The following is a 26,677-nucleotide window of genomic DNA, read 5'->3' as shown; positions in this document are numbered from 1 at the left end:
TTGATCAGAGATAACTAATGCAGCATAGCTAGCTAATACACATTATTTAAATCACATAGATTTTAATTATTTAACTAGAGGAACACAGCACTCATTTACACCAACAACTACATCATTCAAAGTACATAATTCAGTATGGTATCAGACTCTGTATCCGTGAGTACTAAAAACTCATGCTCCATTTTAGAGAGAAAAAAACAACAACAACAACAAAAAAATCAATGCATTCCTATTTGTTTCAGTTCAATAAAGTGAAAATCTTGGATAAATCCAATCCAAAAAGACTCATCTCTGCAGAAACTCCAGGGATGACGCCAGCTCTGTTGGGTAATGGATGTTGAAGCAATAATAGCTCCCAAACATTATGCACAGGGCAGAAACGAAGGAGAGGAGGTTGTCATGCACAATGTTTCGACCCACACTCAGCATGAACCGTCTCGAAGAATAGCAGGATTGTCCTTAAAAGAAAAAAGAAAAAACAACAAAAATATATTCAAACAAAATTAAAACAAGACAACTGTTCCTGACATTGCTTATCATCAATACAGAAAGTTTTTGTACAGGTTTAGAGGACAGAAATGTAAAGCTTTTTAAGGCCACTTTGACCAACCTTTTACCCAAGAGTTTACAGTAACAAAACACTGCGCGTTGTGTACAAATAGACAGAAAAGGGAGAGTAAGAAAAGGAAGAAACAATAGAGGAATACAAGACAGAATATAAAAACCAAGAAAGAAAAGATGTTAACTTACCACACATAACAATGGTGGGAGTCAAATGAACTTGGTCCATCTGCACTTCCCCTGCCAGGCATGTGTCGTCAACATAACAGAACATTGCATCTTCCTTCTCATCAAAGTAGGACAGCAGAAGCAACACCATCTCTATGACGTCTTCAGAGCCACCACTCAGCTCTCCCCTCATCACTTTAAACTTTGTTACAGCCTGTAGTAACTTTCTGTTCTTGTTCACACAAACAGTAGTCATGCAGTTCAGGAGCCGTTTCGCTTTCAGATCCACATTCTGCATGAAAGTTTCTTTCAGCCCAATTCCGGCCACTCTTCCAGGAGGCAGTCTATATTTCTCCCCTGGTTGACTTGTTTACGCTGCATGTAAAAAGTCAACTTCATCAGAAGATTTGCATCAGTTTGCTGAGACATCATTTTCAGTTTTTCTTTCTTCTCCTGCTGGCTCTCTGTGGTCTCTCCAAGGGGCAGGAATTTTAAATCCCATTTAATGCACCCATAAGTGTCTTGGATTGCTGCTCTCTGTTCTGGAGGGGCTTCGTCTGTGTCAGACTCATCAGTGCAACATTCGTTTTCTTATTTTTTGGGTCGTAGCTTCACATTCTCTATCCTATTTTGCATTTATTTGACTAGAGAGTGATACCCAGGTCCAATCACATCTCCCTCTATTATGTCTTGCAGAGTTGTTGGATATTTTGCCACCATCTTTTTGGCAACTTCAGCAGAGGTCCTTTTACTAATGTAAGAACCTTTTTGCATCATCTCATAAACCACAATTCGGACCATCTCCCTTCTCATTCGTGGACTTGGTCATTTTCCTCTCTCCAATGACTGCATCAGTTCCTCTGGGAACTTATCCCATGGTATCAAAAAGGTGTCCACCCAGTCTATATCAGGGCTTTGGCAGCTGCTGGAAGACGTTGAGGATGAACTTCTTGGTGAAAAAGACTGCAAGGATGTAGGAGGTCCTTGCGAGGTACCAAAAGATGAGCTGCTCGTTTCAGGAGCCTGGCCTGCAACAACATACACACATACATACGAACAGTGTTATCAGGAATACAATGTGAATGTTTCCATATTTCCAACTGATTTTTATACGCAAGCCACTCTGGACACCTGTTACATCCTGTACTGCAATAACTGACTTACATCTCAGCTTCCAAGCAGCAAGGACTTTTCGGGCTTGAACTGGCCTCAACGCTGACAGCAAATCGGCTTCGTCAATAAACTGAAAATCATCATATGCCTCTACTCCAAGGGATTGTAAAGTCTCTTCTAAAATATCTTTCGACACCTCTGGAAGGTCAGGTAAAACCTCAGTGATGGCAGTGCGTAGAAATGTTTGCTCCATATCAGTCAGTTCTGTAATCATGGAAGAATAACACCAGTTTTCAAAACAAAAGACAAAAGTAATTAGACATTTAGCCAAATGACACTGTGTGTATATGTATACACACATAAGAGGAAGCTCTACTTTGAGTGCATAATGTGAGTAAGGATTTACAATTTCTGTATGTCTATAAGGGAAAAAAATGCACTTTTATATTTGTAATATAGTATTTTGTCATTTTTTTACTGCACATATATGAAATTTTTTGTATGGTTTCCCCACCACAGTGGCCAAGATCAAGCTTATTTTGACAACACACTGTGTTTCACCGGAATGGCCTGGTGCCCGTTAACAATGTATGACTGTAACGGATAAAAATCTACCAAGTCATTAATGTTAAGACACTGCAACCGTGTACCCTGTTTTGTCACCGAGTACAGATGGTATTCAGAATGATAGTCAGCTTTATGTATATCCATCACAAAATACACAGCTGCATCATTTTGAATTAAAATAATGAGAAGTTCTGCAAATTCCATGGAGTCATCATTTTTTGACCCAAGGAAATGCCCTTTTCTATACAAGGTACCTTTATACTGTATGCCTGTGGAAACACTAGTATTGCTTTCCGAAAAGCCAAACTCTCTCACTGCATGTTGAACTGCATCACTGTAAAGGTTGGGGTAAAAAGCACAACTGTCTTTGACTTGCAGAAACTGACTGCATCCTGGTCCATCTAAAAGATATGCCTGAAACATCTGATGTCTTTCAGATAAAGTTAGGAAGATGTTTTTAACGTTTTTCAAATGCCTGGCACATCTCTTAAAGTAGCTGTGTTTACTTTCGTAACGCATCGTCCATAACCTGATCAAAAGGCCAAATTTCAAAATTAGAGCAGGATAGTGCCGCAAGAAATGGTGTTTGGGTTTTAGTCAACTCAAAGGAGGGAGACCAGGCTGGCAAACATGAAAAGATTTCAGCGCAGTGAAAACAGAGTTTACCTTTATCCCTTTGATGTCTTGACTGTCTTCAGCTTTTAAATCATCAACAACAGAATTGTACGTTTCAGGGCTGCGCTGTGGACCACATACATTTGGATCATCACTCTGAAACTCACTTCGTGTGATTTCACAGTACCTGCAAAAGAACTGGGAACGACTAAAGTTTTCAGTAAACCTGCCAATGCTGTGTGAACCCAAATTATCACCAGCAATACAATACAGAGCCCCCTTGACTCTTTCACCACCTATAGTTATTCCATTTTCCTCCACATCTTTCAAGTCCACTAACATCTCTGAGAAAACCTTAGCACTTCCAAATTGTTTTAGGTCATTCTCTCCACACAGTAAGACAAGAAACATGTGATCAGTATTGGACCGAACATGAGCAGGTAAATTTGCCACAGAAAGACAGACTGCAACAACTTTGTGTTTTTTCTTAGCAGAGCCAAGAGAATTGACAATTTCAAATGCATCCTGGTACAGGATTAGCTTTAGACATCCTGGATTTTCAACGAAGAACTGGTTGGACTTTTTGTCCATCACTTATATCACCAAAATCATCTGAGTCTGTTTCATAAGACTGTTGTGACACTGAATTGTTCCATAATGCTGATTATAATAAGCTAGTTAATGTTTGTACCAGAGGTATGTAGTAAGCAAACCTTTGTGTCATATTTTCATCATTTCCTAATGCTACTTTTTTAGGCTCTATGTAGTTGAACATCTTTTTGAATGCCTGGGCTCTTGAATATGTTGTTTTCAGTGGTCCCTGATGACACACAGAGAACAAATCTGAATCCTTCACACAATCACAGATTTTAGCAATTGCATCATCAGCTAGACTCAGGTCATTTTTTAAAAGTGAACATAGTTTACTTAAAGTGTAATCCTGTCCCAACTCATGCACGTTTTGCATCTCTTCAACAACTGTCTGTATTGTTGAAGAAGAAGCAGCTGCCCTTGCAATTTTAGGTAGAATAAACATACATTCTTAAGAAAGGTCTCACTAAAATTCTGTGGCAGTTCAATGCTTTCATTTGTTGTTGCATCATTTGAGCTTTGGGAAGCACCTTCACATGCAATGGCAGTAGAAGACTGAGGAATACTTTCCCTGTATATGTCACTTATGCTATCCACTGAACATGCTCTATGTTTCCTGGACATATGAGCAGTAAATGATGACTTAACAGTGATGGTATTTTTACAACCAGTTACTGGACATGCCGCAGGTCGCCCCTCTACTATATGCTCTTTTAAGTGGGATATAAGTTCCTTCACTGTGTGAAACTGGCGCTCACACAGCGAAATGGCACATTTAAAATCTGTAACAACGGCTCTAGTAGTAACAGAGGGTGGGGGCACATTGTGAACACGATAGAAATGAGCTTTAAAAGCTGCACAAGTACAAAATGTCCGCTTGCAATCAGCGCCAACACATTTAAAAAAAACAACGGGGTTCGTTCCTATTAACTTTACAGTGCAGCACATAACCTCTCAGCGTCTCTAGTGATTTGCTGCAAAAACTGCAGGTTATCATTTTTAGCAAACAAACAAAACCGCCCGTTTTACGTTTTTATCCTTCACTGATGACTCTGCAAAAATCGCCGCTCCACAACAGCATGTAAAAAACGAACTGAAACAGTTCAGCATTACGCATGAAACCCACCAGATTTAACCCCCGGTCAGTCGGCCTTGTTATTATGACTGCAAAATATACCCTCGGTCACAAACAAAAGCTAGTACTTATCTGACAACAAACTCTCATGTATTTCAAGTTTGGAGAAAATGAATTGTTAGTTTACCAATGCTACAGGTCGAGACTGTACTCATGTACACACACACAGCTCCAAGCGCAGCCTCGAGCCGTGACCTTCGCTAAGCTGGCCGCTCCCGCGATAATTACGTAGGCTAGTCCAATGAAAGAACAGAAACAACCTCTACTGCGCTGTGATTGGACGAGGCAGAGCTTAGTTAGTTTGAAATTCAAACACTGACGTCTGTTTTCGAGGGAATGTAAAATTTACATTGAAAATCAATACAGTCACAATTTAAATGGCCCTAAGGCACTATAAATTAACAAATGGCATCACGTGTAATGAAAAAAAAAAACAGAAACTTTTAATTGTATTATTTATAATTGATTAACAATGAATATTATGAAACAGATGAGCATCTGTCAATTTGGAAGATAAAAAATTTCTGCAGCTCCATCACCACTCACCTTATGTGTAAATACCCTCAAAATACCTTAAAATCGAAACTTTAAATCTACACATTATATTTTTTCTTTCAATTCCAATATGCTGTGATGGGCAGGCAAAATAATACTACTAATAAAAATAATAATGTAAAATAATTCATATGTAATGTATTTTTTTTACAGTGACCTAATATTATTACAGTTTTCTACATGCTTAATGATGTATTGCTAAATATAGACCTAATCAAATGTAAACAGGCACATCACCTTTTTAAACCCTTCATATTAACATTTCTGTAATAGATCTGTAAAGCGTAATGCATTTGTAAGTAATACGGTTTCTTTCTGTATAAAAAAAATCTACCTGACAAAAAACATTATTTTAACAGTCATGTTGTAATTTTAACTGTGTTGTGTTGCTTTCTGTACTACAGTTTTTTGTGTTTAAACTACAGTAATCTATAAATTCTGCAAAGAAATTCAATTCTTTTAACATATTCTTACCTTAAAATGAACAGTTGTGTTTGGTTCGGTATTTAACTATAGTATTACTGTAAATTAAACACTGCTTCATTGTTTTTCTGTTTACGCTTTTTTCATGTCATGATTTTACAGCACTTCACTGTTAATTTTACAGACATTTTTTACAGTGTAGGCATAGAGACTACATTTCTCGGAAATTAATTGTTCCTTCTAGAACAAGGGGTTCTCAACCTTTTCCACCCCAAGGCCCACCTGTTTATAACTATAAAGCATAGCGGCACACAGAACAACTGAATTATAATTTTTTTTACATTTTTTAAAAAATGTTCATGTTTGCAGAGATGTCAAAAAAGGGGGAAAAAGAAAAACTAAGGTAATTTCGCGTTTTCATTGAAAATTCTCTTGTGGCTCCTACAGGAGTGACTGTTTGGTTCCTTAGTTTTGAGGGTTTAGCACCTCATTTGAAATAAACCTCACTAAACTCAGTGAGTTTTTAGATTGGCATCACCACCATCAACAATAATAATAAACCTTTCTTGATATCTGCTTCTTTGTCATTAGTTTATCAATCTGAGTTTAACTACTCAGGTCATAGATGCTCCGCTAGAAATCAAACGCAGATCTTCGCTATTATTTTAAGGCTCGTCTGTCGTTTTTATCAGCTGAAGCTCGAGCTGCAGGAACGAAATGAGTCTGTAAAGAATGAGTCGTTAAAACAAGCAGATTAAGCGCTAAAGTGCTGCTAGAAGAAGAAAATAGGCTCTATTGATAAGTTCCCTCATTTGGTCATAAAATGCGTCCCACCAGCAGTGAACTGAACAGGGTTTGGTTGGAAGCGGTCTGAGACTAGCGGGTTTTTGCCAGACTGGTTAGCTGATGCAGACCTAAATACAAGTGAAATGTTCACACACGTAAAAATGGAGTGAACTAAAGAAGAAAACTTTGATAGGTCCGCACTAAACAAGGAGAAAGTGCCCTGAGGAACCTCTCCATCTCTGGCAGACTGCGCTGCACGCGGCTGTGTTGTCTCAAACTGATGGCGTTTAATTAGTCTGTGACTGCAATGTTTTTATTTATACATGTCCATTAATATTCATATTGGTTATAATATGGAAATGTTTGATTCTCTGATTTTTCATTATTAAGCCCAAGTTAACCTTTTCCCTCATATGTTTTTATGATTTAAAGTGCTGCTACCTACCCACTACGAACTACAGCCTCCACCTGAGTACAGGCCAGCGGACCACTAGAGGTTGCTTCATGGTCCACTGGTGGTCCGCGGCCCACAGGATGAGAAACCCTGTCCTAGGAGACCATGTGCAGCTCATAAGGACAGTTCCTTTTGGTAATATTGCTTAGTTTATGTATAAGTAGCTGTGTTCATGTGAATGTACGTTATACTGAAACAATTGCTTAATTATATTTTTGATGTGTTTACAACTGAAAGAGTGCATCGTTTATAATTTGTCACTAAAAAGCCTTTTGGAATGATAATGTTATATTTTAAACATTAGAGACTATAATTATATGAGTACATTTACTCATATCAGAGATTAATAATCAACATAATTCCAGTTTTTTTCATAATTGGCTGTGGTCTTTAGTTACAGTGCAGTTTAAGTGCTTCATTAACACAGAGCGCCCCCTAGTGAAGTATTGTACACACTCAGACCCACCTTTCTCTCAATAGCACTCATTGCTGAAAAACTCTTGCCGTAAGATTGTCATTTGGTCATTGTTTTACATGATTGAAGAGGTGGGCAATAGGTCAAAAACATAATATTACAACAATTTTACATGATGTCACATTGTTTAATTTTTCTTATATCTGAAATGCTAGAACAGGCAAAAAAGAGCCAGTAGCACCACTTTTTTAAAATACCATCAAAAACTTTGAGCACTAAAATTTTTTATTGAAGTTTGTACGTGCTGTGCTGCACTGAGTCCAGTAAACAGGACTCTTTGTAATGAAACAGTCAGTTGGTCAGTGTTCCTTCAAACTTCCTTCAAACTTCCTCCAAACTTTCTTCTACTTGAAGAAAATGCACCAAGAATATGTGGTTTTATTGCTCTTTGAAAATTATATGAAGCAACAAATATAATAAAAACATGGTTAAAAAATAAAGCGACATGTTTAACAGCATTATTAACACTGACAGTAGTCACTCATGTTTGAGGCCAACCTGCATCTGTTTTATGGAACCACATTGGCATGAAGCTCAGGAGAAGCTACACAGAAACACTGAAAATGATTAATGAGACTGACTATACACCACATTTTAAATCAGAGAAATTACACAGAGAAGCTCTTTCAAATTCTCAGGAATAATAATGCTAAACACAGCTAATTGTAAATCCTCATCTTTACAGTATTTACATCTTTACATTTACAGTTATTAAACTGAAATGGTTGCAGGGATACTACACCGAAACAGAAGAGAGTGAATTAGATCAGATAAAAGAAACTAGAAAATAAATAGAACCTCACTGACAGATGGAACAGCTCAAAGTGATCACATCAGTCTTTAGCAGAAATGAGCAAAGGCAACTCTAATTATACTGATATACCACACTGATAAAAACAGAACTGTGAAAACCATCTCCTAATGCCTCACAGTGCTATATTCACCAGCTCTCTTTCTAAGTCATGTTAAGAGAATGTTTTTCTGCAGTTGTAACTGAGTATGAGTTTTCATTTATTCAACATTTACAAAAGTAAACCATTTAAGAAGAAACAGGAGGCAAAAATCTAACAACTGTCAAAAACAAATGTATTAATAAAACGTTATGATGGGCTGCCATCCAGCTTTTACTATTTAGTTTATGTAGTCACAGATGCCAAAAAACACAACTGAATGCCCATGACCTTTGACTCCTCAGATGGCACTGCATTAAAACCCAGCATGTTTCTGTGATAGGTATCATCACATGGGTTCAAAATTACTTTGTCAGTAAAGACATCCGTTCTAGACGTTCTAGAGTGTTTTTGTAGATTAAGCAATAATTAAGTTATTTTCTCAACTTCGATATTTTGCTCCACTGCGAACCAAAGACGTGCATGTGTGGATGACAAAAGACCTTTTAAGTTCAACACAATTTCAGGAAGAATGGTGCATTATTGCTATAATTTTGGCCACGTCTGTACAGGTTGTTACTATACAGTGGTTATTGTTGTTTACATGCTCTTTATTACTGATCATATTTATGATCCTTACAGAAATACACTCAGAAAGAAGTATCACGATGGAATAGATCATGATAAGAATAACCTGTCGTTATTTTGCCTACCCCCACGTGGTGCTAATGATACTGATATTTCAGTTATAATTTACCTCACAGTGCTGTATTAATCAGCTCTCTTTGAGTCATGTTAAGTTTAGAATGTTTTCTACTCATTCTGCAGTTCTAGTCTAGACCCAGATGAAGATCAGTCCTGAACACCATCACTGTGTAAACCTGTAAAAGTGGTCAAACGAGTGCAGCTCCTCAGAATTAATTTTCTTTTAATATCCTCTCTGAAATGGACAGAGACAGATCTGGACTGTGTAAAATCAAAAAAAATATAAATACCAAGCATAGAATTTGAATTAAATGTCAAATTAAAGAAATGTTCCTTAAAAGTGTGTACTGAGCTTGATTGTCTAATAAAAGTGAAATTGAATTCCACAGTTTTCACAAGCATAATAACTGAAACAGGCCTCCATCTTTCCTGTATTTTACAGAAGGTATTTGCAGAAGGCCGGTATCTGCAGATCTAAGGGTCATATCATGGGTTGAAACATATACAGATATACAGGTACCTTACTCTGTAAGGTACATGGGTGCTTTAAGATGATTTAGAACTCTGTTTACATGCAGGACAAAACAAAGCTTTCATACTTCAGGTTTGGACAAAAGAGGCAAAAGAACTGAATTTCTCATAAAGCATCTTTCTCTGAATTTTAGGGCTCAAGATCAGTATTTCAGTTTTCTTCATTTAGTTGTAGAAAATGTATGTCTATGGACAAATATCTCACACACAGCTGGTGAGCATGTCAACAGGGTCTTGATTTTCAGAAGGGTTGGAAATTAGTATATAGTAAAGTGTAATTGCTTGTCATCAGCATAGCTATAAAAATGTATATCATGTGCAAAGGCCCTAAAACTGAACCTTGTGGGGCTCCACAAGAATTTTTTTTTTTTTTGATGACTGGTTTCCCAGTGAAACCAAAAAAAAAAATGTCTATTCATTAAATATGATTTAAATCATTCTAAAACTGTACCTGAGAAGCATACCATGACAGAGGATTAGGATCTTGTGGTCAACAGTCTCAAAAGCAGAGACCAGATCATTACAGGAGGGAAAGTGTTTGATGGGCTATTATAAAAACTTTTAAACTTCTTAATTGTTTCTAAGTTAATGTAATGTTTTCAAAATACTATTTAGGGATCTTCTTCTTTCCTTTTCTACAAACCCCATTTCTCGAAAATTTGGGACATTTTGTAAAATGCAATAAAACAAAACAAAACATATAATACAAAACATAACAAAGGTCTGTGATTTATTAAATCTCTTGAAACTTTCTTTAGCTGTGCAATGTTTTCACTGACCAACTTAATTATACTTTGTAAATGAAAAGAAATATAGAATTTGATTTATGCAACACATTCAAAAAAAGTTGGGATAACGGCTTAATCTGTTGGATTACGGATGCAGACAGATGCATTTGTTTGGCAAAGTGGTGAGCCTCAATCTGTTCTTGCTTATAAAGAATTAGGCGTTTCCTGGATGCTTCCATTATACTTCAGTGTAGCGACTGTAACTGTTTTTTCTCAAAAGGTATTTTTTGTCTAAAATTTAGGACTCGAAACTTAAGATAATGGAGATTTAGTTAATAAAAGGGTTAACGGCTCCTGTTCCCTCTTTACAGAACTAACATTATATAACCCTTATGACCCTCCTCTCAAAGGACACTGTTACGTTCCCACAAAAGGCTACGGTCTAGGGGTGTGTGTGGGGACAGTAACATGTGGAGCAAGTGTATGGATGTGGCTAACCAGTGAAGTAACCAACATACATTTATAAAACAATCAGGTTTTTATTTATAAACACAGGCACAAAGCCAAAGGATGCCATATAAACAAAGGTAAATAGACACAGATAGACAAGACAAACTGGGATGTCAGATGGCTGAACCAACCTGGGAGTGAACACAGACAGCACCAAAGAAAAGAAAATAACAAAAGGGAGCTACACTAACCTGTATTTTTAAGTATCTTATCTAACTAGCAGAAACTAGTCAACAGCTAACTGCTACTCTAAGCTAAGCTATAACAAAAATACAGGGGGTGGTACCTGCCTCTAAACTAGTGTGTCTACACAGACGTGTAACCTACGTGTGGCAATGTAGGTGCGCACACGTTCTAAACTGTTCTTCTATGGCAAGCCAAGAGGATCAGAATTCGTCAGGGTTTTGACGGAATATAAGAGTCGTTTTTACCAGTTTGAAACTCAGTGATAGCCAGGAGAATATTCATTGCTTCCACTGACTTAATTACTCACATGGACCTACTGCAGTCCACACTAACAAACTAAGGACATATGTCTGTCAAAACAGAAACAACATCAAGTAAAGATTTAGTTTAAGGAGGCTTGTGATTTCGTATCCACTGTACAACCAGCAACCACGATGCTTGCAATTGTTTCACAAGAATGAGCAGTCAGAAGCTTACAGTACAAGCAAAGTAAGCACATTCACTTCCCACACGTTCTGCATTTGTCCATCTTAGGGCAAAGGAAAATTAACAACTTTACAGCAGTGCTATCCATAGGCCCACATATAGGCTGCATAGCCTGCTTGCTGCATGCATGTATACTCAGAAGAGTGCACAATGACACAGGCAAAACCCAGCACCATAGCCATTCTCCTGGCTATCACCGAGTTTCGAACTGGGCAAACCAACTCTCCGTATAACCCTCCCCCTGAAGCCAGGGCTAAACCTCTCGGTGAAGGAGGGGATGTGTAAATTCAGTTCATTTGTGCTTATGAGATGCGTGGTGCTGGTAGACGCTCTTTAGTTCAATTTGTAATTAATAAATGTGCTGGTTTTCTATTAATCCCAAAACAAATTTAGTATGCTATTAATTACAAATATATATATATATATATATATATATAAATTAGGTTCAAAATTGTTTAGAGCTTTTCCTCCATGCTCCACCGGAATGTTTGAATACAGAATGAATGTTTCATACACTGCATTGTGAACACGAATCGCACAAACACCAGCTATCTTCTGATAGCCTTATGTTGCATTTACCCTACTCCGGCGTGTATCCCATTTGTTTTCAATGGAAAGCGTCTGGTTCCGCCTGACATGGAGCATGGAGGAAAAGCTCCAAACAGTTTTAAGCATGGACATATTTTAATATATGTGTATATATATATATATATATATATATATATATATATATATGTATATATATATTGCCACTACAGCATCAAACTCAACCCTTTCATCAGAGATTGATATGATTTTATGATTCTGCTGCCTTGTTAGTTTGTCTTATGTTTCTGATTACCTAAACTAACCTCATTAGGATCTAGAAACACTACTGTGTGGCCGAAGAAAGGTTTCAACGTCAGGTCGGATGCTTCAGGTGTGATGCCCAGGCTGCCTCTGCTAACCTTCCTCTGCAACTAGAGTTATTTAATGTCAGCGTATTTGTTCCCTTTAGGTTTAACAATCTGTCTCAATTCTCACCAGAGACTCATCTACCATTAAGCCCTAAATATTGTACATATTCTGTGCTTAATTTCCTGTATTAGATCCATATTTGCCAACCTGTTGATTAGACTGATTATTCCATGCTCCATTTATCTTGTTTATTTATACAAATTAATAAACAAGCTAGCAGGTGATTTACCATTTAAGTATGATTTTTATTTTTTTATGATTCAAATATTTTTGTATTTTACGGTGTTGCTAGTCTTAAATTGCCATTACTGTATGCATGAATTTCAGAATGAGTGTATATTATTGAAAACCATTCTAGTTGATGAAGTAAAACTCAAAATATCTTGTTTTGTATTTCTTTTGTTTAACTACAGGTCAAAGTGAGTTTACAAATCACTTTGGTTTTCATTTGCATTTCATATACTGCCCCAATTATTTTGAAATTGAAATTTGTATATGAGGAAGACAGCATCTAAATCCTTTTAGGTTGGTCAGTACAGAGGGGGATTTGCATTAGATTTTCTGTCTCTGTGGGCTGAACTGGACAGTCTGGAGAATCTGAGTACTGATTTGCTGGCTGTCATTTGATGGAGGACACAGCTCATTCTCACTCACAACTCTTCAATATAAACTGAGGTTGTGTGTCCACACAAAAAGACAGAAATGGGTTTTAAGAGAGCAAACACTGACATCATACATAAAGAGCCAAATTACACAGTAGAAGAACTGCACATTTGGATGGTGACCAAAAGCTGAGCATTTATTGATTCCACAACAAACTGCAGTACATATTGTGATATTGATCAGAATTTGTGTTCAATGAACACAATCACACCAAATTATCAAATATAAAATTCCAGCTTTTACTCACACTGAATGTCCAGCTGGACAGAGTTTTGAGCTCCATGTTGATTCTGAGCTCTACAGTAGCATAAACCACTGTGTGTATCATCAATCTCAGTGATGGTGAGAGAGGGTCTGTCACGCCTACGGCATGCTCTCATGAAACGGACTTCATCTCCCAGAATCCCATGGGAGATCATGTGACTCGGCTATCGAACGCGGACTCTGATTCCGACAAAGACTCCATTGCCCATGGTGCAGTAGGGGCTCACGTGACCAGTGACTCTCGCGAACGCTCCTATCCGCGCTCACAATCACCAGAATACTAACTGCTTTCACCTGTGTGTATTTTCAAGAGATAGGGAACTAGTAGTATATAAGCCCGGGCTTTAGTTAGATTTGTTGCGAGGTATTGTTCTCTTGAGACTTACTGAGCGTTTCTATTCTGATTATCCGACTTCCGTGTTTTTGACCACTGCTTTGTTTCACCCGTTTTTGTATTTTGCTACTTCCCTTTGGTACTGTTGCCTTTTCTGATTGATCTGTGTTTTTGACCTTTTTGCCTGTTTCACGACGACGATTTTGCTCTGCCCTTTTTGTGCTGTTTGTTGTTGGTGACTAAAGTGTTCTCAACTTTCCATCCGCAAGCGTCTGGTTTCTGTTGAACTGTCACAGGGTCCGGTCTCTATCTGCTCTCCATTCTCTCTGTACCAGGTGTAGTTCACTGCTGGGTTTCCTTCACTACTGCAACTCAATGACACTGAACCGCCCAACATCACTGGACCAGATGGAGACACTGACACAGATGTGCTCTTAGGGGCATCTGAGAGAAGAAAAGAATGATAGTATGTAGTATTAGGTTGTCAGCTAAACTCCATGGAGTTGATCAGATTCAGGACACCACAAAACAACTAGAACATGAGACTTTTTACTTTGCAGAAATAATTAAGTAATATGTTCAGTTCATAAACTTCAGTTTATAGTCTTACACAGAACATGTAAAACGAGAGAGCGCTGGGTTGTTTTGGTGTCATTGTTCTCCAGCTGGTAGGTGGCAGTGCAGTTGAATCTGAGTTTATGATGAAGGTGAGTAGTGATGAAGTTCAGCTGAGAGGAGATGAAGCTGGTGTTTTGGTTCTGCTCCTGGCTGCTGTTTGTGGGCAGGGGGCTCCATGATAATGTGGGGGGCTAAGAGGGACACGGAGAAAAAGCAGAGCAGAACAAACTCACAGAGCTGCCCTCCAACACCCTCCGATCCTGCACCTCCATCTGATCTCCATACAGACTCAGTGTGGGTTTGGGGGAGAGTCTGACACACAGATGAGGAGTGTTAGAGTGTCATGTTACAGAAGCACCACAGCTATATTTTAAATATTATTATTATTATCTGAGAGGAACAATCACACTGTACATTAATTTCACTGTATCACTCACCTCTGACATTTACATAAATAGACTGAGTTTTGCAAGTGTATTTCAGTTTTCCTGCCTCTATTCTGAAGTAATATCTCCCACTGTGACCCTCACTAAAACTGTTGAAGATGGTGGTGCAGTCCTTCATTCTGAGATCTCCTGTTATTTTCCCTTTAATCTTGTTGTTTTCAGGTGTTGTGGAGTCAAAGACTGTGTGATCTTGCTCAGTGCCATCTTTATGCCATATTGCTTTAGGATTTATCTGGAAGTCTTTATTAAACTTGGCCTCAATCGTAAAAGTGCAGGGAAGCTTCTATACTCTCTGGCAGAGTGACGCTGAAGGAATCAATGCACAAAGAAACTGAAACACACACACAGACAGAACCATTCAATAGTATTAATACACATAAACAAAGCAGGTCAGACTGAATACGCAGAATATCATCAATATAAAGTAAGCAGAACTGCCACAAGCTGAATAAACACTGCAGAATACACACTAATAAATAAATCACATTTCACATTAAATATGTAGAAAAACATCATGATTCACACACAGCATTCTGTAATCTCAAAATTCTATAGCACACAAACCTCCAAATAGACAATAAAAGATGGCAATTTTCTCAGCTAACTTCATCTTTCTGATAAGGAAAAATCACCTGCAGAAGACTGAGCAACTTTTGAGCAATAAAATTCCTCTTCAAGTCAAGTCATATTATTTGTCATTACAGCTAGAGACTGTTAAGAACTGATGTGCCAGTAACATTGATAAGACTGTCACATATAAACACATTCAGCGTGATTGGTCATCTTGCAGCTGTCCGTCCTCTTCCTCTTTTACCTTCAACTTTTCCAAGCACAATGATCTTTTTTCAACGAAGAGGTTCTTTTTAGAATATAGAGAATAAGAGAGTTTCAGTTCGATTATCTGGGCTTCGAGTGAGAAGTTAGGTCTGATTTGGTCGAGGATCCATTTGTTAGTTTTCTTTGCCATTTAAGATACTCTAAAGTCTTCACCAACATCAAAGTTTAAAGTCATCAATAATTTTCCTGTCTTGCTTGTGTATTGCCACCTTTCACATCCAAAATGCTGTTAATAATTGATCCAAGTGGCCAATAGCTGTCCACCATTTCCACATCTTCTCCATCAATGGTAAAGAGAGCAGGCTCTCTTGTAGTCTTCTTTATATTGAGCTGAAATGTTTTCATTCTTTGACCTTCCTCATAAGGGCCTTCAGGTCTTCTACATTTTCAGCTATGAGTGTTGTATCATCCACACATCAAAGGTTATTGATGTTTCTTCCACCAATCCTAAATTCTCAATCATCTTTCTCCAGTCCTGCTTCTCTTATTATATGTTCTGCAGCTAACTGCTTTCCCAAACCAGTCTGTTTGTCCATTTTTTTGTCATGACATTCAGATCATTTGAACAGTGCTTGTTTTTCCACATTTGTTCCCATTTTCAATATCTTTACAACTGTTGTTGTAGTAAATCAGGGCCATATCTGTTGTGGCTATTAGAAGATTTGTACTGAAATAAAAGTAAAATAATTAAGGTATTTATCCACTTCATTTCATTCATTACATTAACATATATGGGTTACATAGTTAAATAATTTTAAAAGAGAATTCCACTGATTTTAACATTTCTGCATAATTCACTTGTCATGCCTCAGGCTGATTCGGACTTCATTTCCCAGAATGCGTTGGGAGATCATGTGTCTGGGCAACATCCTACAGACTCCAATAACCACAATCCCTCAGGGGATCACATGACTGTGGACAATCACTCATGCACCTATCAGCGTTCGCAATCACCTGAATATTGAGTGTATGCACCTGTGTCTAACATCATATGATCCCTTTAGTTCAGTATTTAAGCCCGGGCTTTAGTACTAGTCAGTGCAAGGTATTGTTTCGTCCTGAACTTACTGAGCATTTTCTATACTATGTTATTGCTGCCTGTTATGACCCTTGTTTCGATTACCTGACCTTGTCTTTTGCTACTCCCTTTTGTACTTTTTCCAGATTGTTTTTGAACCTGTGTTTTTGACCCTTTTGCCCAATCTTCTGACTACGACTTTTGCTTCTCCCTGTGGTTTTGTATGCTTAGTGTTAGGATCACTATCGTGATCCTGTGTTGTCTTTTGGCTCCGACCCATGCTTGCTTTTTGGACATGATTTTGCTGAACTATAATAAAACCTGGTTTGCCCTTTTTATCCGCGAGCGTCTGGATTCTGTCACAGTGTCACATCACTCATGATAATGTACACAAAGTTTTTTTTAATGGTTTGATTCGAAGTGCTTTATTGCAGAGAAACTTGATTTCTCTGCAGTGGTAGTTATGGGAACCAGGGTTCATAATGTCAAAAAAATACAGCCATTTTATTTACCATCCAAAACCACCAGATAACCCACTCATGTAATGTTGATAATGGTTAATATGGATAAGTAAGGTAGTTTTTGAGTTTTAGAGACTATTTTGCCTCACAACATTCTGCATGTATCTCTTCACCATAAAAGGAATTCAAATAATAATTTAATAATTTAAGCAGCATTTAATTTGATAATCTTCTGTGAGGGAGCTTTTAGAGACATTAAACTCTGCAGTAAGCAAGTTTCTCTAGAACAGAGTTAGTTATCAAACCACTCAGAATGTCTTTTTCATCTTGATGTTTTAACCCATTAAGTTCTAAGGCCTATTACATTCTAAGACTTATTCAGAAATGTTGTGGAAAGATACACAAACTGGCTGAGTTATTCTCACGTTATAGGAGTGAGAATAGAAGCCTTGACCCACCATCAGTTCCTGGATATTTAAAAGGTTAATTATAGTGAAATTCTGACTGACTCTTTAAAGTGGTAAGGCTGTTAGACTGTGCTTCAGTCCATGTAAACCCTTTGTTACCTTACACCTTTATTTATTTCAATACAATATCATACAAATGCATTAGTTTAAATTTCCCAAATTAAATCTGATTTTACTAGAAGACCAGCATTGGAAACTGGAAATGCTGGTCTTCAGTGTCTACCTTGCTCAGTGTCTACCCTGCATTACCACACCCATTTTACAGCTTCACAAATGAAATCTTTATCAGTGTAATGTACAAAGCTAATACAGCACCACTGCTACAGTGAGATTAAGAGGAGCTCCAGTGGTTCTTACCTCACAGGGTGGATGAGAAGCTGGTGGAAAAACAGTTCTTTGGCACTGAGAGTCTATAATCTGTAATTGTTGAGTTCAGAATGTATAAAGTGTCCTGCTGTATCTCTGCTGTCTGTGGTGGGCTGGACTTCACTGCACTGTGTGACATCAGTTACCACAACATGCTGACTACCAACACACACACACACACACACACACACACACACACACACACACAAATACACACTTCAACTTAACTTCCTCTCACACTCACTAAGTCTGAACGTGCAACAATATCAGCAGCTTATATTCTTCAAGTCGTGTTCTTTATTCTCTTAAAGGCCCATATCATGTAAAACTTACTTTCCCTTGCTGTTTTATTAAAAGTTTGATATGGTGTATATATTTCGTTTAATAAAAATAACTCATTTTTTTCAACATATTATTTAAATTAGTCATTACTCGAAAACACCATGTTAAAAAATGTGCATAAGCCTCCTGCTGTCTGGAAGATATAAAATAAAAACATTTTATTCACAGGACAATAAGGACAATTTATTTATGACAATAAGTTTGAAGACACCTGTGATATTATTTATTATACAACAGTTAGTTCCAGCCACACAAGCGTTCTAACCATGATGTTATTTCGCCATAACATCACAGGTTTTCCACAAACGAACTGCCTGCTGTGCAGTGAGTGAGCGGAGCTCCTTACTCTGACATAGCAACAAGCTGCTCGTTAAGGAACTATAATTTGGTGGAAGGAATTAAAACATATTAAATGCCACATTCACAGCCCAATTTATTAACTTATTACTTTATTTATTTAACTGTTGTATAAAAGCAATAGAACACTCGAGGTTGTGTGTTATCACTATAACATCATGTGATGATCTACATCACTTGTGTATATATATATATTTATATATGCGTATATACACCATTGCATGTGAGCGCTGTGTGTGTGTGCCCCCCCCTTCTTTTCTCTTTCGTGTTGTCTCTTTCGTCTTTCCTGCTGGTTTTTTTTTTACCTATCTTTCACCTCATAGGTGGATCGGTGTGTCACTCTTGACTGTTTCACTCTTGACTAGTTTCTGATAGTTAGAAATGACACTTAAAAATACAGGTTAGTGTAGTTCCCTTTTGTTATTTTCTTTTCTTTGGTGCTGTCTGTGTTCACTCCCAGGTTGGTTCAGCCATCTGACATCCCAGTTTGTCTTGTCTATCTGTGTCTATTTACCTTTGTTTATATGGCATCCTTTGACTTCGTGCCTGTGTTTATAAATAAAAACCTGATTGTTGTATAGATACATGTTGGTTACTTCACCGGTTAACCACATCCATACACTTGCTCCACACGTTACTGTTCCCACACTCACATGTAACATTTGGGGGCTCATCCAGTGTGTGGCTCGGCACTGGTGTGGTAACTATACGTATGCGAGCAGTGTGGCAACTTTTGATTTACAGATGTTTGTTGCTTCACCTAATCATGGAATTCTTGACAAGTGTCATAAGGATGATTTACTGGCAATATCTGCACATTATGAAGTTCAGATAGCGAAACAGTCAATTAAAAAAGAAGTTAGGAGTAAGGTCATTGTTAAGCTGAGGGAGTTAGGTGTTTTAGGAAGCCCCCCACCTGTTGATGCTACTACTGTGGGTGAGAATGATGTTGAGAGGGTGGTTACTCCTGCTGGTGTATCTGGGGACCAAGCTAAACTTGAAAATGATGTCAGAACAACCCTGCCTTGTTTTGACCCTTTTTCTCCTCTATCTTCAGGTTCACTTGAGGAGGCTCTTGCTAAGGTGTGCATCACACGTTTCAAGCACTGTTGGAGGCTCAGAAAAAAGCACAAGCACGACAAGCAGAGCTGGAATTTAAGTTGGCTGTCCGGAGGATGGAGCTTGAGGTTGATCGGGAGGTCCGAATGCGGGAATTGGAAATACAAGCAATGAAGATTGCTTCTGGACCCATTGCCCAGCCGGACAATGCACCGCCTCCTCCTCCTTCTCCACTAGGGTCTTGTCCACCATCTGCTCAGGTGGCTTCTGCCCCTCCACCTTCTGCTCTTAGCCCACCTGCATTTGAGGTGAGTAAACACATTGCATTGGTCCTGCCTTTTAAGGAAGCTGAGGTAAAAACTTACTTTGGTGTATTCGAACGTATTGCTACTGCTTTAAACTGGCCTAGAGAAGTCTGGTCTCTCTTACTGCAGTGCAAGCTGATAGGTAAGGCTCAGGAGGTTTGTTCATCATTGCCATTACAAGATAATTTGCAATATGATCTGGTTAAAGATGCCATACTGCGTGCATATGAGTTGGATACATACAGAGCAGTTTCAGTATCCTGTGAAAATTTTATGTGATACTGGTGCAACTCAGTCATTTGTCTTAGCTGGAGTGTTGCCCTTTTCTGAAGATACATTTTGTGGTTCATATGTGTTCTCCCAGGGCATTGCAGTGAGATACATTAGAGTTCCTCTGCATCGTGTTTTGTTGTCCTCAAGTTTAGCCACTGGAGTGTTCAGAGTTGGGGTTTGTCCTTCACTGCCAGTTGAAGGTATTATGTTTATTGTGGGGAATGACATTGCTGGGGAAAGTTCTTTCAGTGTTAGAGGTTCTGGATAGTCCCAAAGCTAGTGAATTGCCTGAGTTGTCAGAAAATCATCCTACTGTGTTTTCGTCATGTGTTGTCACTCGTGCTAAAGCTCAAAAGTTAGAGGATATGATTGATTTGTCTAACTCTTTCTTAGCTAAGGACAGTTTGCCAGATCCTGATGTGCCCCCATTCTTCCATTAGTCTGTCCAAAAGAACCTGTGCTAAACAGAGTTACCAGAGATGTAGAAGTTGGTAAGTTAGCTGTCAGTTGTGATCAACTCATAAAGTCTCAGAAGACTGAGCAACATTTAAATAAATATTTTTCCAAGTTAAGCAGTGCAGAAAATCTCAGTGTTAAACAAGTTTTTCTGGATCAGGGTGTATTAATGTGGAAATGTTCTCAGATTATGATACCTACTCCATTTAGACAACATTTGTTACAGTTAGCTGTCATGCATTTATCAGTATCACGGGATGCGACGGACTACAATACCCACAATCCTCATAGGGATCACATGACGTCTGACATTATCCCATGCTCCTATCAGCGCTCTAGTTCTCCAGAGTACTAACTATTTGCACCTGTGCTTTAGATCATATGATCAGCACTAGATAGTTTATAAGCCCAGGCTTTAGTGAAGTTCAGTGCGAGGTATTGCTTCTTTTTGAACTTACCGAGTGTTATTGTCAGATCACTTGTCTACTGTGTATTTGACCCTTTGTTTTTCTGTGCCTTTTTGCCTAACCCCTTTTGGATACTGTTGTCTGTGATTTTGGTGTTCTCTGTTTTTCGACTCACCCTTTTGTCTTGCCCCTTGGATTTGTTTCACACAGTGATATGTTCATTGTGTTTTGTATCAGCTTTTTGGCTTTCACCCATGCTAGTTTTTTGACTCCGCTTTTGCCTCCATTAAAACATCTTTCACCTTTTTACACTGCGAGCATCTGAATTCTGTTGCAGTGTTACATTAGCACATGACCATCCTTGGTCAGGTCATCTGGGCATCACTAAGACCTATTCATGTGTTCTTAAACATTTCTTTTGGCCTGGTCTTCGTAAAGATGTAGTTGAGTTTTATCACTCTTGTCATGTTTGTCAGTGTGCGGGAAAGCCTAATCAGGTTATTCCACCTGCTCCACTTCATCCCATTCCTGTAATTGGGGAACCTTTTGAAAGACTGCTGATTGATTGTGTGAGTCCATTACCTAAAACCAGATCTGGAAATCAGTACTTATTAACAAGCATGTGTGCTGCAACTCGCTTTCCTGAAGCTATTCTATTACAAAAGATTACAACCCTAATTATAGCCAGGAAAAAAAAAGTTGCGAAGATGAAGTCACTTCTCTTTCGAATTTCCCAGTTCCACCTTAAATGGTGAAGCAACTACATTTGGTGCCTCAGGCAGAATTTAAGGTGGAAAATTCGAACAAGAAGCTGCAAAATGAGAAGTGACTTCAGCCTTGTAAAACAGTCAAACACTGAGAGACATTTTACAATAAGCTGATCTACTTCTGATGAAAGGTTTCCTGATGGAAAGGGGAGGATAGCGGCTATAGCTGAGCTAAAGCTTGAAGCAGAACAAAGTAAGTGTGCACTCTCGATTATATTGTTTAGCCTGTACTAGGACATACCAGACATTAAATGTTGTCTCCCAAGGTGGTTTGATTTTAGTTGAAAGGACAAAATGGCTCTTCTTAACATTCTCAACTCCTGATGTAACCTGGCTTTAAATCTGGAGGGTGTCAGTCCAATTTCTCTCCCATCTCTTATTCTTGAAATGGGCCCCAAACATAATCCCAACCCTAATGTTGGGCCTACATGTCATCATTTTCCTAACCCTAACCCTAACCCTAACCCTAACCCTAATTAATATCCTAATTTTGACCCTACTATGAACCTAGAAAATTTACACAATTTTTCACTAAACAGAACATTTATGTAATATCAATCATTGTGCATTACCTATGTTTGGCCACTTGATGGCGCCCAAGAATAAGGGGGAAAAAATCACACTTTTTTAATTATTGATCAATCACAAAATTATTCTCTATGTAGAAAATTCATAAAAATGTTATTTCTTGTTAGAAAGATTACAGAATTACAAATTTGTTCTACGTATACAGACAATGTACAGAAATGATCTATGGTCGGATTAGGAATATATACTGAAGACGTGAAGTGCAGTGGGGCATACTCACTGTTACCCGAGTAGAAATGTTCTATTTCCCATGAAGAATTTACAAATTTTTTCTATGTTGATTTACGAAAACTACAAATTTGTTCTCTGTCGAAAGTTTACGGAAATTCTTTATAAAAAAAATTACAGAACTGTTCTATATTCATATAGGAAAATTACAAAATTGTTCTGTCTATGTTGAAAATTTTCAGAAATGTTCTATGTCTCACTTAGGGTTAGAGTTAGGTTTATATCTGAATTAGGGTTAGGATCTGATGTGCAGTTGGGCTTACTCACTGTTACCTGAGTTTCAAATTATTTTGAAATTCTACATGTTTATGTGGAAAATTTACAGAAATCTTCTATTTATTCATATGAAAGTTAAAGTACTCTTCTATTTCTATGTAGACAATTTACAGAATAGTTCTAGGGTTTATAGGAAAGTTACAGAACTCTTCTATATCTATATAGAAAATTTACAAAATTGTTCTATGTCTGTACAGAACATTTTAAGACATGTTATTTAATAGCTGCATTAGGGTTAGGGTTATATACGAATGATCTTTATGGTGAGGACATACAGTGGGGCTTACTCACTGTTACCTGAGTTTCAAATTTTGTTGAAGTTCTAGCTAAATTACAGAACTGTTTTTTGTCTATGTAGAAAGTTCACAGAAATGTTCTATTATTCATAGGAAATGTACATAACTCTTCTATTTCCATGTAGAAAATGTACAGAAATGTTCTGTCATGTAGAGAAAGGTACAGAATTCTTCTATTTGTATGTGGAAAATCTACAGAAATGTTCTATTTATTTATAGGAAAGTTAAAGAACTCTATTTTCATGTAGAAAATTTACAGAAATGTTCTATGCTTTATAGGAAAGTTACAGATCTATTCCATGTTTATATAGAAAATGTACAAAATTGTTCTGTCTAAACTGAAAAATGACCAAAATGTCATAGTACTAGGTAAGAATAAGTAAATTTTTCACGTGACAAAAATTTGAATATTGGGACATATATATAGTTTGTATGTTTTCACTCTTCTAGGTTGTAAGGCATGAGCCCCTTTGTCCTTTCATTAAATAAAGATCAGGTAAACTTTATAATATTCATGTAATATTAATATGATGTTGTAGACAAAATGTGATTTTTCTGTACATTTTTGCAGGTTTTTCAGCATTTGTAGTAACAACAGAGTCCCAATGATTGTATTTCTAGATTCTAGGAATAGATGGACTTTGTAATTTTCATTAATTTCATTAACTTTAGTGAAGGTCTTCATTGTGGAGTGTTATATGTTCCTGTCATGGACACAAACACAGGCAATGGAACAAGACATTTACCTCTACAGATCATGGAGCCAAGGAATGAAGCTGAACCTCACAGGTATTTGATTAAGTCATCCAAAATGTTTCAAACACTATTTGGAATTTTTAAACTGACCTGGAATTTTTTTTAAGTGCCACTGTCCTGTTGATGCATTGAGCATTATGCTTGTAGACTTGGTAATCATCACTGTGTTCCTTCTCTACCTGTTGTGGTGCTTCTATTTCACAAAAATAAAATAATTTAAGAACTTTGAAGATCTCTTAGGATGTTTATTTAATGTATAAATTAGATGGTTCAATATTTAGATCTAGAAATGTTTAATTTATGCATTTCTATAACATTTTAGAAAAATTATACAATTTTAACTCAAAATTAGGTCTTTAATATGAATGTAAGAATGACTGCATTAGAATAAAATAAACGCAGCTTGCTTAAGTTAGGAGATTTCTAGAAAATATCAGTATTTTAAATTATAGAAACATTAATGACAATTTATAAATGAAAACATGTTTCATATATAAGGGTTAGGAAAATGATGACCTGTAGGCCCAACATTAGGGTTGGGATTATGTTTGGGGCCCATTTCAAGAACATCACATGGGGTTAGAACTGGGACAAGGGTTATGTTTACAAACAGGGCTAGTTTTAAAAAATAACCCTAGGGTTAGGGTTAAAGTTAGGGTTAGGAAAATGATGACATGTAGGCCCAACATTAGGGTTGGGATTATGTTTGGGGCCCATTTCAAGAATATAACACGGGGTTAGAACTGGGACAAGGGTTATGTTTACAAACAGGGTTAGTTTGAAAAATAACCCTAGGGTTAGTTTTGTTCATTAGGGTTAGGGTTAGGGTTAGGGTTAGGAAAATGATGACATGTAGGCCCAACATTAGGGTTGGGATTATGTTTGGGGCCCATTTCAAGAACATCACACGGGGTTAGAACTGGGACAAGGGTTATGTTTACAAACAGGGCTAGTTTTAAGAATAACCCTAGGGTTAGGGTTGTTCATTAGGGTTAGGGTTAGGGTTAGGGTTAGGGTTAGGAAAATGATGACATGTAGGCCCAACATTAGGGTTGGGATTATGTTTGGGGCCCATTTCAAGAACATCACACGGGGTTAGAACTGGGACAAGGGTTATGTTTACAAACAGGGCTAGTTTTAAGAATAACCCTAGGGTTAGGGTTGTTCATTAGGGTTAGGGTTAGGGTTAGGGTTAGGGTTAGGAAAATGATGACATGTAGGCCCAACATTAGGGTTGGGATTATGTTTGGGGCCCATTTCAAGAACATCACACGGGGTTAGAACTGGGACAAGGGTTATGTTTACAAACAGGGCTAGTTTTAAGAATAACCCTAGGGTTAGGGTTGTTCATTAGGGTTAGGGTTAGGGTTAGGGTTAGGAAAATGATGACATGTAGGCCCAACATTAGGGTTGGGATTATGTTTGGGGCCCATTTCAAGAACATCACACGGGGTTAGAACTGGGACAAGGGTTATGTTTACAAACAGGGCTAGTTTTAAGAATAACCCTAGGGTTAGGGTTGTTCATTAGGGTTAGGGTTAGGGTTAGGGTTAGGAAAATGATGACATGTAGGCCCAACATTAGGGTTGGGATTATGTTTGGGGCCCATTTCAAGAACATCACACGGGGTTAGAACTGGGACAAGGGTTATGTTTACAAACAGGGCTAGTTTTAAGAATAACCCTAGGGTTAGGGTTGTTCATTAGGGTTAGGGTTAGGGTTAGGGTTAGGAAAATGATGACATGTAGGCCCAACATTAGGGTTGGGATTATGTTTGGGGCCCATTTCAAGAACATCACACGGGGTTAGAACTGGGACAAGGGTTATGTTTACAAACAGGGCTAGTTTTAAGAATAACCCTAGGGTTAGGGTTGTTCATTAGGGTTAGGGTTAGGGTTAGGGTTAGGGTTAGGAAAATGATGACATGTAGGCCCAACATTAGGGTTGGGATTATGTTTGGGGCCCATTTCAAGAACATCACACGGGGTTAGAACTGGGACAAGGGTTATGTTTACAAACAGGGCTAGTTTTAAGAATAACCCTAGGGTTAGGGTTGTTCATTAGGGTTAGGGTTAGGGTTAGGGTTAGGAAAATGATGACATGTAGGCCCAACATTAGGGTTGGGATTATGTTTGGGGCCCATTTCAAGAACATCACACGGGGTTAGAACTGGGACAAGGGTTATGTTTACAAACAGGGCTAGTTTTAAGAATAACCCTAGGGTTAGGGTTGTTCATTAGGGTTAGGGTTAGGGTTAGGAAAATGATGACATGTAGGCCCAACATTAGGGTTGGGATTATGTTTGGGGCCCATTTCAAGAACATCACACGGGGTTAGAACTGGGACAAGGGTTATGTTTACAAACAGGGCTAGTTTTAAGAATAACCCTAGGGTTAGGGTTGTTCATTAGGGTTAGGGTTAGGGTTAGGAAAATGATGACATGTAGGCCCAACATTAGGGTTGGGATTATGTTTGGGGCCCATTTCAAGAACATCACACGGGGTTAGAACTGGGACAAGGGTTATGTTTACAAACAGGGCTAGTTTTAAGAATAACCCTAGGGTTAGGGTTGTTCATTAGGGTTAGGGTTAGGGTTAGGGTTAGGGTTAGGAAAATGATGACATGTAGGCCCAACATTAGGGTTGGGATTATGTTTG

At 37.9% G+C, this 26,677-nt stretch overlaps 1 pseudogene; it reads right to left on the bottom strand.

The window, feature by feature from the left end:
* Positions 1 to 13,388: 13,388 nt before the first annotated feature.
* LOC118811181 lies at positions 13,389 to 17,538 on the bottom strand (annotated as a pseudogene).
* Positions 17,539 to 26,677: the final 9,139 nt, after the last annotated feature.

The sequence above is a fragment of the Colossoma macropomum genome, unplaced genomic scaffold (genome assembly GCF_904425465.1).
Source record: "Colossoma macropomum unplaced genomic scaffold, Colossoma_macropomum, whole genome shotgun sequence".
In the NCBI taxonomy this organism is placed as follows: Eukaryota; Metazoa; Chordata; class Actinopteri; order Characiformes; family Serrasalmidae; genus Colossoma; species Colossoma macropomum.
This window is presented reverse-complemented; position numbering and strand designations above follow the sequence as displayed.